The sequence below is a fragment of the Gigantopelta aegis genome, chromosome 12, assembly GCF_016097555.1.
Source record: "Gigantopelta aegis isolate Gae_Host chromosome 12, Gae_host_genome, whole genome shotgun sequence".
NCBI classification, from domain to species: Eukaryota; Metazoa; Mollusca; class Gastropoda; order Neomphalida; family Peltospiridae; genus Gigantopelta; species Gigantopelta aegis.
Window position 1 is genome coordinate 24,751,293 of NC_054710.1, and position 20,000 is coordinate 24,771,292.

The following is a 20,000-nucleotide window of genomic DNA, read 5'->3' on the forward strand; positions in this document are numbered from 1 at the left end:
ACATACTGAAACCCTTTGTCGCCCCGTTTTCTAGGCGTGTGGGTCTACGTTTTGTTTTTCAGGACAATTCCTGTGCACGAATCGTCAATGCTCATCTCCGGCAGCACGACATCTATCGAATGCCATGGCCAGCAATAAGCCCATACCTTTCCCCCATTGAACACATCTGGGACATGACAGGGAGACGTGTGCCTCAATGTCAAAGACCGCCGACCGCATTTGCGAGTGGAACAGATTCCCTCAAATGGCAATTGGGAGACTCATACGCAGTATGCCTCGTCGATAGAATGAATGTCTAACACGTCGTGGTGGTATCGCCCACTACTAAAAAAACCCGTCAACTTTCACTCACTGACCTCAGTCGTCCTTCAATATCTTTGGTGGTCATAAAACCCACTATGATACTGAACTACCAATTGTAATGTTTGCCCAATTAATTCACTATTATCATATAACCATTCCCCACAGCTAATATACCGTACAAGTTTGGCAATTGTAAATTCTTATTAGAATTACCCTACTTTTTAAAATAATATATATATATATATATATATATATATATATATATATATACATATATATACATATAATATATATATATATATATATATATATATATATACGATACTGTACTGCGTCGATCATGCAATACTATATGACGCAGTGAATCTTATGTGCTAAAGTATTAAAATCTAAACTTACTATCGCGTGACTCGCCTTCAAAATGTCTGCCTGAACTACTTCCTGGTATCGTGTTTGCGTTTCCAGGAAAACCAGCTCACGGTGTGTACTTTCTGTTTACGATATGGAGCGCGTGCCTTTTAATTGTGCACGAAATGTGTCTGCGTTATGATTTATTTTTAATAAATCGTGTGGCGTTAATCGGAGGAGACACATACAGTGGCAAACACACTGATTTCAGTTATTTTCCTTAGAGATAAATGTATAAGGTTATGTTAATACATTTTCATTGACGATAATGTTAACATAGCATTTTTGTAGCAGGCGGGTGTTGGTTTTTTTTTGTGGGTTTTTTTTTTGATTCGAAAACAAATATGGTGTCACGGTACATGCTCTTAAATTTGTTTCGCCTGTGGCGATTTTAATTGTGTTAGAGGGCCGTGTGCAGTTTATTACCCGTAGCCCAGGTGGGCAACTTGTTACGTAATACTTCGCACGATCGGACATTCCAATATGCACTTAGTCCAGCTGCGGAGGCCATGTGGCGAGTAGTTACGTAATACCTCTGCGAGTGCGGGTTTTACACCCGTGATTTTGGCGACGATGGCGTCAGTAAGTCTGACGATCAGAGAGAAATATAACGACGCTAGTAGAGGATGATAGGGGGAGGTACCGCCTTGTACCCCCAGTCGAATTTCTGATTTTGGAATAAATAGCTAGGATTTAGAGATATCTGGGAGAACGAATTAGGAAGCTTCCTGGGAACGTTAGTCCGTTTGGACTTTGGTAAATATCATTTCTGCTCTGTGTATAACCTTGATGTGATTGATGTGACTTTAAATATTTTAATACTGTATTATACCAATATTCTTTAGACAGTGTCTTCGGTCATCTGACGAAGTAAATCGTAGACTTTTTGTTCTAACATTATATGAGTATTTGGTAATATAAAGCTTAGCCAGTCATCCTAGAAGACCCTAGGTAAACTGTAGGTTATTGTCTTTATTGTGATAGGTACCAGTATTAATTTTGTGTTACAGATTACTGAAAGAGTAGTTAAGGGTTAATTAAAAATTAACCCGTTAGGAATAGAGCTGTAATTCCTTTATTAATTAAGTTCCCCAAGAAGCGTTTCTCAATTATCACACGTTACTGAACGAGTAGTAAGGGTTAATTAAAATTTAACCAGTTAGGAATGGTGTTGTAATTCCTTTATTAATTAACTTCTCCTGTAAGCGTTTCTCAATTATCACACGTGTGGGTGTGGTGTAACGGTGAAGTGATTCGCATATTGTGTAACTAGACACCTAGAGATTAACTAATTAAGTGATCAGTTCTGGGTTGTTATTATTGCTGTTATTAATTTACTACTACGGCTGTACATTTGTCAGCGTAGATTAATACAGATTCCAAAGTGTATTGTGTTTTTGTTGTGTTTTCTAGAGAACTAACGTGCTATAATAATATATACTTTATATAAGATCGTATCTCTGATCATACCTAGAGACGAGCCATACTAGGGTTTAACAGCCTGTTACAGAGAGATCTAATAGATATACAAGTAGGAGAGACATTTTGATAATCGTGTTTTATTCGGTTACGGGAATTATAGAATCCCCGTGACATATGGTTTTGTACGAACGAAAGTAGTGGCAGGTATAATTTGGTTTTGGCTATATTACAAACATTGTGATGGCAACAAACGCCGTGTTTGTACAGACACTGATATTCTAAACAAGAACATATATTTAATACTAGTGTGTAATCTTAGTCGTAAGAAGGCTCCGAACATACACGTACGAGACAGGTGGCGGGAGGGAGGGGACTGCAAAATTAGCTGTCCTGAAACAGTTTCACCAGGTATTTCATCATTTTACCTATACTATTAACTGTTATCAATGTTAAAATCTGCAGTGATTTTTGCAACCCTATATAGCTCTTTGAATAAATATTAACTAGGTTCGGGCATATTCACTTTATTCGGGCAAACATCAGCCTGCCCCCCCCCCCCCCCACCACCACCACCCCACCCCACCCCCCACACACACAAATATGAGCCTATTGCCGCGAATGACGTACGAGTTACAATAGCAGCACACTCTCAATAAACACTAACTGATAACGAAATACCCCGCACAGACAGCCCACAGGACCGTAACTCAAATTTGTATACGACAGAAAGACGAGGTGTGCGTCCAGGATTGCGCGCTTGAACCGACAGGTGTCAGACATCACTATAAAGTTTCAAGTTGTAATGCAACTGAATCCACAATGTGACCGGCTTACGTATTTACCGAACGTTAAAGCATGTCTCCTTGGGCACATACACTCAACCGTGCCCTCATCCCATCCTCAAACTTTATTTAGAACTATTACAAAATAAAAAACCCACACATTGTTTTGATAAAACAACGACAGTAACAATATAAGCTACAGCAGCAGCAACATAAACAACAACAACAATATAAACAGCAACAACAATAATAACAGCAACAACAATAATAACAACAACAACAACCGAATTTGTTTGTGTTTAATAACGAGATCTCACTGTATTTCAAGCTACGATCTAGCTCAGTCGGTGGACCCATTTTCTGATATTTGTCTCTGTCCCAACTAGTGCATATGTCCCAACTAGTATATATGCCGTGGTATGTGCTGCCAAGTCTGTGGGAACGTGCATATTCACTGCTGCTGATATCGGGACTATGAGTGTAGGTTACGAAATGTTGGACATCTAATAGCCGATGGTTAATAAATCAATGTGCTCTGGTGGTGTCGATAAACGCCCCAAAAGAAACAAAGTTTAGTATCCAACATAATGTGGTTATTTCGTCAGTTTACTACAGTAATAAATATCATTCTAATTAATAAACCAAGCACAGGGCAGTGTTAACGAGCCTATTTGGGTGCTCTGTCTATTCCGTATTAATGTATGTGTGCGTGCGTGCGTGTGCGTGCGTGCGTGTGTGTGCGTGTGACTTGCTTGATGGATGAAATTAATTCTTACTTGTTTTCAGTATTGTTTTACAAATAATATTAACAACAACAATAATAATAATAATAATAATAATAATAATAATAGTATATATAATAATAATAATAATTATTATTATTATAAATCAATCCGTCAGTCAATGAATACATAAATAAATAAATATAATGTTAAATAGACGTACCGTTTTTTTTGTCCTTCATTAACTGAACAGCAGACCTACAGTAGGCACCCAGAGACTTTCGGGTAATTTGCACAATATACGCAAATCACGTCAGCTATTATTGAACTAGCTACTATTTTACGACAGGCAACAAGGGATCTTTTATTTGCGATTCCCACAGCCAGGATAGCAAAAAACATGCCCTTTGTTCAACCAGTTATGGATCACTGGTCGGTGTAAGTGGTTTACACCTACCCATTGAGCCTTGCGGAGCACTCATTCAGGGTTTGGAGTCGGTATCTGGATTACAAATCCAATGCCTCGATTGGGATCCGAACCCAGTACCTACCAGCATGTAGACTGATGACCTAACCACGACATCACCGAGGCCGGTCGCAAAACACTACATTAAAATTATATTACACCAATCGCATGACTTGTTTCGGAATAAGGAACAGCATTTGTATTACACGACCTGCCTGTGGGAAGCGCAAATAAAAGATCCCTTGCTGCCTGTCGTAAAAGAGTAGCCTATGTGGCGACAGCGGGTTTCCTCTAAAAATATGTGTAGTCCTTAACCATATGTCTGACGACATACAACTGTAAATAAAATGTGTTGAGTGCGTCGTTAAATAAAACACTTCTTTCTTTTCTTTTGTTTCGGAATGGCAGATGGGTAGGTGTGTCTCCAAGCGTTATTAATATGTTTTGGTCTGGCGTTACGCAGCTTTACAGCGGGAGGGAGGGTGTCTAAATTTGACAAACAGTTACACACACACACACACACACACACACACACACACGCATGCATGCATGAATGGGTAATACATAGAAAAACACATATACACGTATACACACTGACGTAGCCAGGGTTTTATTTGGGGTGGGGGGATAACCCACACTATGTATGTATGTATGATTTTATAAAATTTTATATAGTAAATAAAATAGCAAATGTGTGATCGGGGGCATGGCCTCCGTGTCTGCCCCACCCCCTCTCTCGCTACGCCACTGTATGCACACATCCATAGATACAAAAACACATATATACATGTACATTATAATATACACAGTATGTCTTGTCCGTGTATACATACATACTAGCCCGAGTACTCTGCCGTTCAAGAGCTAGAGGTACATTTGATCGATCATAACCGTCCAATTGTTCGACTACCTCTCTAACGGCAGAGTAGTCGGGATAACCTGCGTACATACATACATACATACATACATACTCGAGCATATAGTGTATTTTATGGGTTAAAGTATTAAGATCCGAACTTACATTCGAGTGATTCACCTTCAAAATGTCTGCCTGGACTCTGAACTACTTCCTGCTATCGTGTTGACGTTTGCAGGAAAACCAGGTCACTGTGTGTACTTTCTGTTTACGCTGTGAACGGAATTAGATCTTTACAATATCACTTGCCGTGTAAAAGTCGGTGGAGACACGTACGTTGGCTGATAGTTATTTGAACTTATTTGCCTTAGAGTTAAATAAATATAATTATGTTAATACATTTCTATCGCTGGGGGCGGGATTGCGGTATTTAGCTCAGTCGGCTGAGTGTTCGCTTGAGGTGCTTGCGTCACAGGATCGAACCACCTCCATTCAGCTGATTTATTATTATTTTATTTTTTTGCTCGTTCCATTCTGTGCACCATGACTGGACACAGTTCGTGGTATGTGTTTTTCTGTCTGTGGGAAGTTCATATAAAATAACCCTTGCTGCATTAGGAAACATATTGCGGGTTTCCACAGATGACTACGTGTCAGAATTACCAAATGTTTCACATCCAATAACCAATGATTAATTAATCAATGTGCTCCAGTGGTGTATTTAAAAAAACAAGCTTTAACTTTCTATCGCCGATAATGTTAACAGTTTCTAATAAAACTGATAAAAACAGCACATCAACACACCCAGACAGTGCACCAATAAAAAGCGAGCCAAGTCACATTTAAACTACCTGTAAGATAATAGGGGTGGGGGATGGAGGGGTTTCATTTGATATGTAAGACATTCAATGAATGTTTAAATAAAGCGTATGAAGTCATTGTAAGCCAATGTGATATATTTTTGGTGACTAACATTAAACAATGAAATACATGTTCTTGTTTAGAAAACTAGTGCAGTGGCGGAGCCAGATGATTCATGGAGGGAGGCAATGACATGAGGCGGAATGCCAAGGGAACTTTGGGGGAGGTTTGACGGGGGATCGTAAAAACATTAAAATTAATATATAATACAATTATATATGGGGCCCTGCCACCCCCACACCCACCTAGATCCGCCTCTGCAGTGTATGCATATCAAATGCATTTCGAATGTTTGTAGCAGTAGTTTTTAATTTTACTTCCTTGTATTTTGGATTGTACGTACGCAGTTAATGTAAGGAAAAATCTGGTACTGCAAGCATTAGGACGACCATAATAAACACCTTGTTTATACAGATTCTGATATTCTAAACAATAATATATCTTTAGTATGTAATTTTAGTTATCAGAAAGGCACGCAGGACAGTCCCCTTTGAACAATCCCCTCATGTTTCTCGGAATCGCAGTTGCATGTGTTACTGATTCACTGTACTAGCTTTAACCTTGTATACTTCATTAGCATTGTATATTAATTAAAAACTACATGTTCTATTTATTTCGCATTAAAGTTCAAGTTCTTTATTGCTTAAAGTTTTTGCAATGTATCAGCACAAAACATGATACGGGATATGTACATGATTATGGTGTAGAGTGATATAGTATAAAATAAATAAATAAATAAGTAAATACATAAATAAATAAATGAAATAAGTGAGTGAGTGAGTGAGTGTGTGAGTGAGTGAATGAATGCATGAATGAATGAATGAACGGACGAACGAATGAATAAATAAACGACCCCTACAATTACGGATCCATATAGACACATACCTGCAACATGAACATTACAACTGTTTGTAGTTGAAGGCTCAGACCCTAGTTTCAGCCCATGCTAATGGACATTAAGTTTAGTTAATCTACAAACCTCCAACATACTTGAATATGTTTACAACAGAGAGTAGCTAAAATATGTGATGTTTAAATGGGGAAATATCGTCTAAAAATAAATAGAGCTGGTTTTGATAACAATTACTCATCAGACGAACGTGCGTGTTTGGATTCTAAAGAGACATTGTTTTACCAGAAGCACATCGGATGCACGGCCATGAATAATGTAAGCAATAAAATATAAGTAATGTTTGATTTCAGTGATTTCAGTGATCAGAAACAGCTCTACTAGTGAACAATATGTCGTGGTATTTAAAAACTACGGTCTGTCACTTTAATCCTATCTTCAACAAAGGCGATTTGGGTGTAGACTTTCAAAAGACGATATGCGTTGATAGCGAACACACACGTCTTAGTGCACACGGGCAGAGCCGTCTTAGTGTCACAGGGGCGCCAAGGACATAACTATATGTCAGCCTACGGGGTTATTAAAAGTGCTCATTCGTTTGTATTTACATTATCAAATGATTTTAAATAAATGTTAAAGGTCCATTCAAGTAGTACGTAACGCTTGAGGGGGTGGGTAGGTGTTGGTTCAAACGTCATGTAGCGTTACTGGTGTGTGTGTGAGTGTGTGTGTGTGTGTGTGTGTGTGTGTGTGTGTGTGTGTGTGTAGTTATGTATACTGTGTGATCGATTTGAAATGGGTATCTGCGCTTTCACAAATTGCAAAACGAAAAGCGTGCGAGACGGGGGGGGGGGGGGGGGGGGGGGGGGGGGGGGGCAGGGTCGGTGTAACTGCGCTCCTAGTGCTGGAGCAAGACTTCAAGTTCGGACAAATGTGTTCACATGTGTTCACATCATTGTACCCTCCAAAACAGTTGCAATATAATTAAAATTAGCTCCACTATTACATGTGGATCTAACACCAGCCAGTTGGAGCTCATGTTCACCAATCAAAACCTTACTTGCAGAATCCTGCCAGTGATTTAAAAATAATTTGAAAACATTCCGAATTATCCTGAGGGTATACGACATGTTTCGTGTGAATTACGAATGCCTTATAACATGTTTTATTTTATAAAATAAATAATTTGTAATGTAAAACTGAAGACTGATTTTTTTTTTTTTTTTTTTTTTTTATTATAAATAAATAAATAATTTTTAATGTAAAATTGAAGACTGATAACCCACCCCGTACGTATTGGTATGGTTCGCTGTACTGCGGCCACTAAAATAGACTCGCCCGATATTTTTAGAATTTGTATGCTCCCAAATAACGTTATAAAAGGCGAAGTGTGATTGGTCAATATTTAAATTATTATTTACAGACGAAATGTTACCTGGACATTGGGGACTACGCAGTGTTGTTAGTTTTAAATCACTGGCAGGATTCTGCAAGTAAGGTTTTGATTGGTGGACATGAGCTCCAACTGGCTGGTGTTAGATCCACATGTAATAGTGGAGCTAATTTTAATTAGATTGAAACAGTTGTAATTCACGTGAAAATGCCTCGTCATTCGTGTGCAACCATATCTGGCTGTTTGGTAGTAATGCTAATCTGAATAAATCTTGTTATGCAGGTTCGGACATTTTCAATTAATTCGGGTAACAACCCCTCCCCGCCCCGCCAGTACGCCTTTTTCGCAAAACACTACCTTAGAATTATATTATACCAATCGCTTGACTTGTTTGTGAATGGGAGATGGGTGGGTGTGCCTCCAAGCGTCACGCAATATGTTGGGGTCTAGCGTTACGGGGCTTTACAGCGGGAGGGTTTCTAACTTTGACACACACACACACACACACATACACACACATGCGCGCGCACACACACACATGCATGGATAATACATAGAAAACACGTATACACACTGACGTAGCAAGGTTTTATTTGGGGTGGGGGGATAACCCACACTATGTATGTATGTATGATTTTATACAATTATATATAGTAAACAAAATAAATAAAACATGTCTGACTGGGGGCATGACATCCGTGTCCGCCCCACCCCCTCTCGCTACGCCACTGTATACACACACGCATCAATGCACAAATCCATATACAAACAAATACAGATATACATGTACATTATAATATACACAGTATGTATTTACGTGTATACATACATACTAGCCTGAGTACTCTGCCGCTCAAGAGCTAGACGGACATTTGATCGGTCATAACCGTCCAGTTGTTCGTCAAGCTATCGAACGGCAGAGTACTCGGAGTAACCTGCACACATACATACATACATGCATACATACATAAATGCATACATACATACATAAATACATGCATACATTCATACATACCCGATCACATAGTATATTTCATGGGTTAAAATATTAAAATCATAACTTACTTTCGAGTGACTCGCCTTCAAAATGTCTGCCTGGACTCTGAACTACTTCCTGGTATCGTGTTGACGTTTCCAGGAAAACCAGCTCACTGCGTGTACTTTCTGTTTACGCTGTGAACGAAATTAGGTCTTTACAATATGACTTGCTTTTAATCAATTGTGTGGTGTATATTTGGTTTAAACTGTGGCTAAAAAACGTGGTACATTTATGAAGTCACCTGCATATTTTGGATTAAACTGTGGTTAGAAACGTGGTGCATGTCTCATGTCACCTGTATATTTTTATTTAAATTGTGGCTAAACCTTGGTACATATATTAAGTTGCAGGCGTATTTTAATTTAAACTGTGGTTAGAAATGTGGTACATTTCTTATGCCACCTTTACTTTAATTATTATATATATATAATATATATATATATATATATATATTTGTTTTTTTTTTGTTTTTTTTAAATTGGATATTACAAACATGGATGATGATGAGATGAATAGTGAAGCCGCAGTATTTCGGTATATTCCTTATGTCACTGGTGTATTTTAATTTAAATTTTGGTTAAAAAATGTGGTCCATTTATCATGCCGCCTTTATTTTAATTTGTTCTTATTTATTTATTATTTTTTGGTGTGGACATTACAAACATGGATGATGATGATATGAATGGAGAAGTGGCAGTATTTCCATTTCAGTATTGGTCTACTTGACGGAGCCGTGCTCCATGCTTGCTGTCAGTTGAGCTATCTCGGTATCATCCGAGCCCGGGATACACGAAACCTGCAGTGCATGTCGGGTAATCATACCCCATGTGGGGTCAAACACTCAGGAGACACACCCATAATCGCCCGTGAAGTGAGTGAAACTCGGTGTATGTGGCCTTACACCTACCCATTGACCCTAGCGGTGCACTCACTCTGGGTTGGAGCCGGTACTGGCTTGAAAAATCCCCCATTGCCTCAGGTGGGATGCGAACCCAACACCTACCAGCCTCAAGTCCGATGGGATTTTAACACATTCTTATTCGTCAAAACAAATATTGGAGATATACATAAAATTTACACCTAAAAATAACAAAATGACTCACACATATCCACACATACTCACGCATAGAATCACTCTCACATTTATCACAAAAAAATAACAAAATGACTCCCACACATTCACACAGACACACGCGAACATTAGAAGAAACTTGAGAGATATCGATCTTATAAGATAATGTGAATTTTGTTAAAGAAATACTAAATACAAAATGTTAGTTTTCAAGTGGGTATTTGAAAAAAGTAATTCTTCATTATTTAGATCAAGAATTGTTTTTCTTTTTAAATATATTTATTAGTAAATGCAGAAAATCTATTTTGAAAGTCATATTGTTTTAAAATTATTCAGAAACACTGACGCATATCATGCGTTTAAATTTTAACAATGTCAATATTTACAGCTCTTCATTCCGCTATTAAACGTTTCTTGAAAATTGATATTCTATATATCGAGAGTAAAGCATTGATGAATTCATTTGAGCAGTTTTGTATTTTGAAATAACACCCGAAAAGCAACAATTGTTTAACAATTCTAACGAGTAACCAGTATCCTTAAACATATAAATTACTAGTTCATGAAAAATAGAAATTAAATCATAAAGTTGATTACAATACACCAATAAATGACATATATCTTCTTCGTCTTGAAAATAAGCAAAACATTGGCTGCATGATACTTTACCATATTTAAATAATTTAGAATATGTGAAAATAATGTTATGAGCAATCTCAAAATCCAAGTCAACAAATTGCGAAGTCTTGTAGCAGTAATGTATATAACCTCTACACCACCGAGTCCGATATTTATATGTTGATTTAATTTAAACTGTCGTTACAAAACATGGTGCATTTATTAAGTCACCTGCATATATATTGATTTAAACTGTGGTTAAAACGTGGTGCATTTATTAAGTCACCTGTATATATTGATTTAAACGGTGGTTAAACACGTGGTGCATTTATTAAGTCACCTGCATATATTGATTTAAACTGTGGTTAAACACGTGGTGCATTTATTAAACATGTATAACGATTTAAACTGAATTAGACAACATTGTCATTTATTAAGTCACCTGTATATATTGATTTAAACGGTGGTTAAACACGTGGTGCATTTATTAAGTCACCAATCACATGACCAATACTAAACATTTTGAAATAACGTGGTGTGTATATTAAGTCACCTGCATATATTGATTTAAACTGTGGTTAAACACGTGGTGTATTTATTAAGTCACCTGCATATATTGATTTAAACTGTGGTTGAACACGTGGTGTGCACATTATTAAGTCACATGCCACATATTGACACACACACACACATTAACACATGCACGAACACATACTTATTACAAATACGTAGAAACATACATACACACATCAACGGCGAATTAGAGAACATTGTCACATATGTATGACATTCAGCACGGACACACAACACCCCCTCACCGATCACATGACCAATACTAGACATTTTGAAATAACTTAATTTGAACAAACCCCGATACGTCTGCCGCTCAAGAAACTCCCTCTCCAGACATCTTGAGATTTCCCTTACATTAACACACACACACACAGACATACACACACACACATACAGGCACACGCACACACACACGCATACACACACACACACATACACATATACACACACACGCACACGCATACACATATACACACATACATACACACACATACACACACACACATACACATACGCATACACACATACACACATACGCATACACACATACACACGCATACGCATACACACGCATATACACACACACACACACGCATACACACATACACACATATGCACGAGTACAAACACATACACACACACACGCATACACACATACACACACATACCCATACACACACGCACACATACATACACACACATACGCACATACACACGCACTATACGCACATACATACATACACATACTTTGCACACACAGACACTAGACGCACAATACACATGCATACATACACACACACACACGTTCATACATACATAGAAAAACACATATACACGTATACACAAACTGACGTAGCAAGGTTTTATATTAGGGGTGGATGCCGTTGAGCTAGACGGGACACTGCCGTTCAAGAGCTAGACTATTTGGGGTACATACTAAACCACACTCTGCCGTTCAAGAGCTAGACGGACATTATATACATGCATACATACTAGCCCAAAAGTACTCTGCCGTTCAAGAGCTAGACGGACATTATGCCCACATGCCCCATACCTACTAGCCCGAGTACTCTGCCGTTCAAGAGCTAGACGGACACTATATACATGCATACATACTAGCCCGAGTACTCTGCCGTTCAAGAGCTATACATAAATATATACATGCATACATACTAGCCCGAGTACTCTGCCGTTCAAGAGCTAGACGCATATACATGCATACATACTAGCCCGAGTACTCTGCCGTTCAAGAGCTAGACGGACATTATATACATGCATACATACTAGCCCGAGTACTCTGCCGTTCAAGAGCTAGACGGACATTATATGCATGCATACATACTAGCCCGAGTACTCTGCCGTTCAAGAGCTAGACGGACATTATATACATGCATACATACTAGCCCGAGTACTCTGCCGTTCAAGAGCTAGACGGACATTATATGCATGCATACATACTAGCCCGAGTACTCTGCCGTTCAAGAGCTAGACGGACATTATATACATGCATACATACTAGCCCGAGTACTCTGCCGTTCAAGAGCTAGACGGACATTATATACATGAATACATACTAGCCCGAGTACTCTGCCGTTCAAGAGCTAGACGGACATCGTGGCATGCATACATACATACTAGCCCGAGTACTCTGCCGTTCAAGAGCTAGACGGACATTATATACATGCATACATACATACTAGCCCAAGGACTCTGCCGTTCAAGAGCTAGACGGACATTATTCACATGCATACATACTAGCCCGAGTACTCTGCCGTTCAAGAGCTAGACGGACATTATATACATGCATACGTACTAGCCCGAGTACTCTGCCGTTCAAGAGCTAGACGGACACTATATACATGCATACATACTAGCCCGAGTACTCTGCCGTTCAAGAGCTAGACGGACATTATATACATGCATACATACATACTAGCCCGAGTACTCTGCCGTTCAAGAGCTAGACGGACATTATATACATGCATACATACATACTAGCCCGAGTACTCTGCCGTTCAAGAGCTAGACGGACATTATATACATGCATACATACTAGCCCGAGTACTCTGCCGTTCAAGAGCTAGACGGACATTATATACATGCATACATACTAGCCCGAGTACTCTGCCGTTCAAGAGCTAGACGGACATTATATACATGCATACATACTAGCCCGAGTACTCTGCCGTTCAAGAGCTAGACGGACATTATATACATGCATACATACTAGCCCGAGGACTCTGCCGTTCAAGAGCTAGACGGACATTATATACATGCATACATACTAGCCCGAGGACTCTGCCGTTCAAGAGCTAGACGGACATTATATACATGCATACATACTAGCCCGAGTACTCTGCCGTTCAAGAGCTAGACGGACATTATATACATGCATACATACTAGCCCGAGTACTCTGCCGTTCAAGAGCTAGACGGACATTTGATCGATCATAACCGTCCAGTTGTTCGTATAGCTCTCGAACGGCAGAGTACTCTGGATAACCTGCATACATACATACATACATACATACATAATACATATATACATACATACATATACACATACATACACACATACATACCCGATCATATAGTGTATTTTATCGGTTAAAGTATTAACATCTGAACTTACTATCGAGTGACTCGCCTTCAAAATGTCTGCCTGGACTTTGAACTACTTTCTGGTATCGTGTTGATGTTTCCACGAAAACCAGCTCACTGTGTGTACTTTCTGTTTACGCTGCGAACGAAATTAGCTCTTACAATATGATCTACTTTTAATCAACTGCGTGGTGTAAAAGTCGGGGAGACACATACCTTCGCTGATAGTTATTGGGACTTATTTGTCTTAGAGTTAAAGGGACATACCCTAGTTTCACTCCATGAAAATGCACAGTAAGTTTAGTTAATCTACAAACCTGTAACACATTTGCATAAAGCTACAGTTCAGTGCAACATGTGTCTCTGACTTTGAAATGGTGAAATACCCTCTAAAAACAGACTAAAACTCGACACCATAATGTTTACCTCTCAGACGCACGCGCGTTTTTAAAAAATATGAGAAATGCATTCTGTAATATTAAAAACACCAGGATGACCACAACTACTTTGACTGTACGGAAGTGGATAATCTAAACAATAACATTTAAATAAAGTATGATTTTGGTTATGAAAAAAAACGCTCTAATAGGGAAAAAATGTCTTAGTGTTTAAAAACTAGGGTATGTCCCTTTAAATAAATAAAATCATGTTAATAAATTTCTATCGCAGGGGGAGGGATTTAGCTCAGTCGGTTGAGCGTTCGCTTGATGTGCATCCTTCCCAGGATGAAACCACCTCGGTGCATCCATCAAGTTGTTTGTTCCTCGTTCTAACCAGTGCACTATGACTGGACAAAGGTTGTGATATGTGTTTTCCTGTCTGTGGGAAAGTGCATACAAAAGATCCACTTCTGCATTATAAAACATGTAGCAGGTTTCCTCTGATGACTACGCGTCAGAATTACCAAATGTTTGACTCCCAGTAGCCGATGATTAATTAATCGATGTGCTCCAGTGGTGTCGTTAAACAATACACACTTTAACTTTCTATCGCCGATAATGTTGACATTTTTTAATAAACCTGAAATGAGTAGCACATCAAGAAACCCAGACAGTACACAAATAAAAAGTGAGACAACTCACATTTAACCTACCTGTGCGATAATAGGGGTGGGGGTGGGGGATTGGTGGGGGTCATGTGATATGTAAGATATTTGATGACTGCTTAATTAAATGGTTTCCTATCATTGTAAGATATCTTTTTAGGCGACTAATATTAAACATCATATATATAGCCGGCCTCGGTGGCGTAGTGGTTAAGCCATCGGACTACAGGCTGGTAGGTACAGGGTTCGTAGCTCGGTACCGGCTCCAACCCAGAGCGAGTTCTTAAGGGATCAATGGGTAGGTGTAAGGCCACTACACCCTCTTCTCTCTCACTAACCACTAACAAACTAACAACTAACCCACTGTCCTGGACAGGCAGCCCAGATAGCTGAGGTGTGTGCCCAGGACAGCGTGCTTGAACCTTAATTGGATATAAGCACGAAAATAAGTTGAAATCAATCAGTCATATACATTTTCTTGTTTTCAATACCTGTGTCTGTGTGTGCAATGCGTGTCCGACCGTGGGTTAATGTTTCTAGCAGTGCTTTTTCATGTTTTTAACTTCGTTATATTTTGTTTTGTACGTAAGAACTTATTGGAAAGGGAAAATCTGGTTTTACCTGCTCCACACATTAAGACGACCATAATAAACACCTTGGTTATACAAATTCTGATATTCTAAACAATAGTATATCTTTAATATGTAATTTTAGTTATCAGAATGGCCCGACTGTCGTACACATGTTACATTGACAGCAAACGCAGGACAGTCGTTTTTCTTGGAATCGCAGTTCCATTAAAAAAAATTACTGGTACACTGTAAAGGTTTTAACTTTTATACTGCATTACAACTGTGTACTAATTAAAAACTACATATATATATATATATATATATATATATATATATATATATATATATATATATATATATATATATATATATATATATATATATATATATATATATATATATATATATATGTATGTGTGTGTTTGTGTGTGTGTGTGCGTGCGCGTGCGCGCGTGTGTGTGTGTGCGTGCGTGTGTGTGTGTGTGTGTGTCTTGAATCGCAGTTCCATTAAATTTTGTTACTGGTAAACTGTACAGGTTTTAACTTTTATACTGCATTACAGCTGTGTACTAATTAAAAACTACACACACAAACACACACACACATATATATATATATATATATATATATATATATATATATATATATGTGTGTGTGTGTGTGTGTGTGTGTGTGTGTGTGTGTGTGTGTGTGTGTGTGTGTGCGTGTGTGTGTGTGTATTTATTTTATACTATATCACTCTACACCATAGTTATGTACATTTCCCGTATCATGTATTATGATGATACATAAAGAACTTGAACTTTATTGCAAATAAATAGAAAAGCGAGATATACTAAATAGATGCCGGTGAAGTGGTCCCAAATATCACACGGTAGAACGTTTTATTCCGTCATTAAGTGCAAAGTATCGACTCGGAGTCTTTCAACACATGGTATTTCTCGGTCCAGCCAGCGCACCTCGTCTGATATATCAAAGACCGTGGTATGTGCTATCCTGTCTATGGAATGTTACATATAAAATATCCCTTGCTGCTAATAAAAAAGAGTAGCCCATGAAGTGGCGACAGTAGGTTTCCTCCCTAAATATTTGTGTGATCCTTAACCATATGTCCGACGCCATATAACTGTAAATGAAATGTGTTAAATAAAATAGTTCCTTCCTTCAACACAGAGTTATCTTACATGTTACGTCACGGCGCAACACAATCTTTAAAATAAACCCTAAAACTCCCATTTCTAGATGTAAACACGAAAATAAACTGATACAGAAAGGAATCAGTCTAATGGCAAAAAATAAATAATAATGAAAATAAAAATTAACATAATTAAAACAAACCATAAAAAAACCCAAAAACCACTACACCACACACACACACACACACACACACACACACACACACACACACACACACACACACAAACACGCCAGCTGAACGATCAACCCACTTTACTAGTCAACACATTGTGACAGTTTACAGCCCATTAAAGGGACATTCCTGAGATTGCTACATTGTAAGATATTTCAGACTAATAAAATATTTCTACGATTATAGTTACATATTAAATATATTTTCTTGTTTAGAATATCAGTGTCTGTATATCTAATGTGTTTCTGGTCGTCTTAATATTTGTAAGAAGTCCAAATTGGATTTTGTCTTCAAATAATTTCGTACGTACGAAAAAATTTATTTTTCAGGAAATAAAATGAAATTTAACCTAGTACAAATATTAGGACGATCGGAAACACGTTTAATATACAGCCGCTAATATAGTATGCAGAAAAATGCATTTGATATGTAATTACAATCGTTAAAAAGTATCTGTTAGTCGATACCATCTTAAAAATTGGAGCAAACTCAGGAATGTCCCTTTAATTGTGAATGACACTATCACACCGGAGTATGGCCTACTTTTTGCTTGTTATCAGTTGTTTGGGGTTATGTATTAGTGAGAAATAATCTCGTGAATGACACGCTGAAACACGTTTTGCGGTTACATCCCTTAGTGATAATGTATTTATAGGTGCTAATAGGCCAATCAATTCATATTGCCGATAATGTTAACGTTTAGTAAAACTGATACAAGCAGCGTATCAACACACCCAGGAAGTACAGCAATAAAAATGTGGCACCTCACATCTAATCTACCTGCAGGGAAATAGAGGGTCACATACCATTTAAGAGAGCTAATTAATGGTTTTAATAGCAACCGTCGTTTTGCTGAAAATTGCAGTTCTATTGTTGGGGGTACCCCGCATTAGTTTCAACCTCTTGTATATACTGCATAACAATTGTATAACAAATAAAAGTGTATTTATTTATTGTTAATAGATAACAGTATTTGCACAAGTAATCAACGTCACATATTACTACCAATCACACCCACAGCTCTTTTCACTCCGTTAATATTTGAGGGTGCACCTCGAACTTTGACATGGAAATCTCTTCTTTGGTACCATGCAGCCTATAGGTAAGACTATACCAAATAAAATCACATAGGCGACCATGTTAACGTTTGTGTTATAAAAACATTATATGCAATATATCAACTATGACCCATAAATATCAGTACTACAACCCCTACCTCAAAGTATTAACTGAAGAAAATGGTACCTTTCATGGCTCATTTTCGGTATAACCAGATGTTTTTACAACACCCGTAGTTTCGCACACAATTTGAGTACTTTTTTACAGGTACCTCATACATGTTCCAAGCACAAGGCTACTTGACACCGTGGTATTAGATGAAATAGAATTGCATATATTTTTAGACCAGATGAAACTGTTTTTTTTACAAGCAACAAACTCACATTTATAACCAACCACATGACTTGTGGTGTTAAATTCTCTATCAAAAGTTCGATGCTCCTCGAACTTTGACCTAGCCGGAAGTTATTTGGTTTAGTGCTACCTTATGAGTAGTCACATGAACCGGCCTCATTGGTGTCGTAGCCCAGCTATTTACCATACGGCTGGTAGGTACCGAGCTCATATCCAGGAAGGGGCTCCCACCTTGAGTAGGCTTCATGGTGCAGTGGAACGTTTAAATATCACTATACCCACTTCTCTGTCACTAAGCATTAACGACGAACGGCTCTGACATGACATCTGGTAGGTACCGCGTTCGTGTACAGGAAGGGGCTCCCACCTTGAGTAGGCTTCATGGTGCAGTGGAAAGTTTAAATATCACTATACCCACTTCTCTGTCACTAAGCACTAACGACGAACGGTTCTGACATGACATCTGGTAGGTACCGAGTTCGTGTACAGGTAGGGGTTCCCACCTTGAGTAGGTTTCCATGATTCAGTGGGTATGTTGACAAGCACTACACCCACTTCTCTGTCACTAAGCACTAACGACGAACTCCTCTGACATGACATCTGGTAGGTACCGAGTTCGTGTACAGGTAGGGGTTCTCACCTTGAGTAGGTTTCCATGATTCAGTGGGTATGTTGACAAGCACTACACCCACTTCCCTGTCACTAAGCACTAACGATGAACGGCTTTGACGTTTCCAGGAAAAACAGCTTAACTGTGTGTACTTTCTGTTTACGCTGTGAACGAAATTATGTCTTTACAATGTGACTTGCTTTTAATCATTTGTTTGGTGTGTATTTGGTTACTGTGGTTAAAAACGTGGTACATTTATTACGTCACCTGTATATTTTGGTTTAAACTGTGGTTAAAACATGGTACATTTAAGGGCTCTATGGATAGGTGTAAGGTCACTACACCCTGTTCTTTCTCCCTAACCATTAACCACTAACAACTAACATACTGTCCTGGACAGCCAGTCCAGAGAGCTGAGGTGTGTGTCCTGGACAGTGTGCTTGAACCTTAATTGGATATAAGCACGAACATAAGTTGAAATGAATGAATAACTTAATATTTATTTAATTAGAGGATAGCAATCAGACCAATTAGTTTCAAACTAAATTACAGCAACCAAGGACACTATGGATTTTAAACGTTACCCCCCCCCCCCCCCCCCCCCCCCCCCTCCTCCAGTTTAAAGGTAGGGTCAACTCAAACAAGAGCCTTATGTGTTGGAAAGATACATACCCAGACCACCAGCACATACTGACACTTTAACAAATAAAAAAACGCGTAATTTTAGAGTTAATAAAAAACGTGATTATTCCTGCCAACTGGGGGCAGCCATTTTGTTTTGTTTTTGTGACGTCCGATGGTATAGCTTGGGGTGAAGTGACGTCAGCTCTGTCCATCTCCTCTATGCACAGTGTAAACAAACGCTCTAATTTACGACAAGGCGCTTCCCTTTCATCAACCTGACTTGTAAAACAGCATAAATGACTTGACAGTATAATAAACTATTTAACTAAATATATTTCAAT

At 38.4% G+C, this 20,000-nt stretch overlaps 1 protein-coding gene across 3 annotated transcripts in view; it reads right to left on the reverse strand.

Moving 5' to 3' along the window:
• Positions 1 to 20,000, reverse strand: part of LOC121386897 (BTB/POZ domain-containing protein 6-like) — a 104,292-nt gene that overhangs the window by 20,699 nt on the left and 63,593 nt on the right. The window contains exons 3-5 of one of the 3 annotated variants that reach the window (XM_041517936.1): positions 14,058 to 14,165; positions 9,189 to 9,296; positions 5,125 to 5,232 (exon numbers count right to left, since the gene is read on the reverse strand). The gene's annotated coding sequence lies outside the window, so the exon portion shown is untranslated. The remainder of the gene's footprint in view (positions 1 to 5,124; positions 5,233 to 9,188; positions 9,297 to 14,057; positions 14,166 to 20,000) is intronic. The other 2 variants (XM_041517937.1, XM_041517938.1) reach the window with 2 other exon arrangements.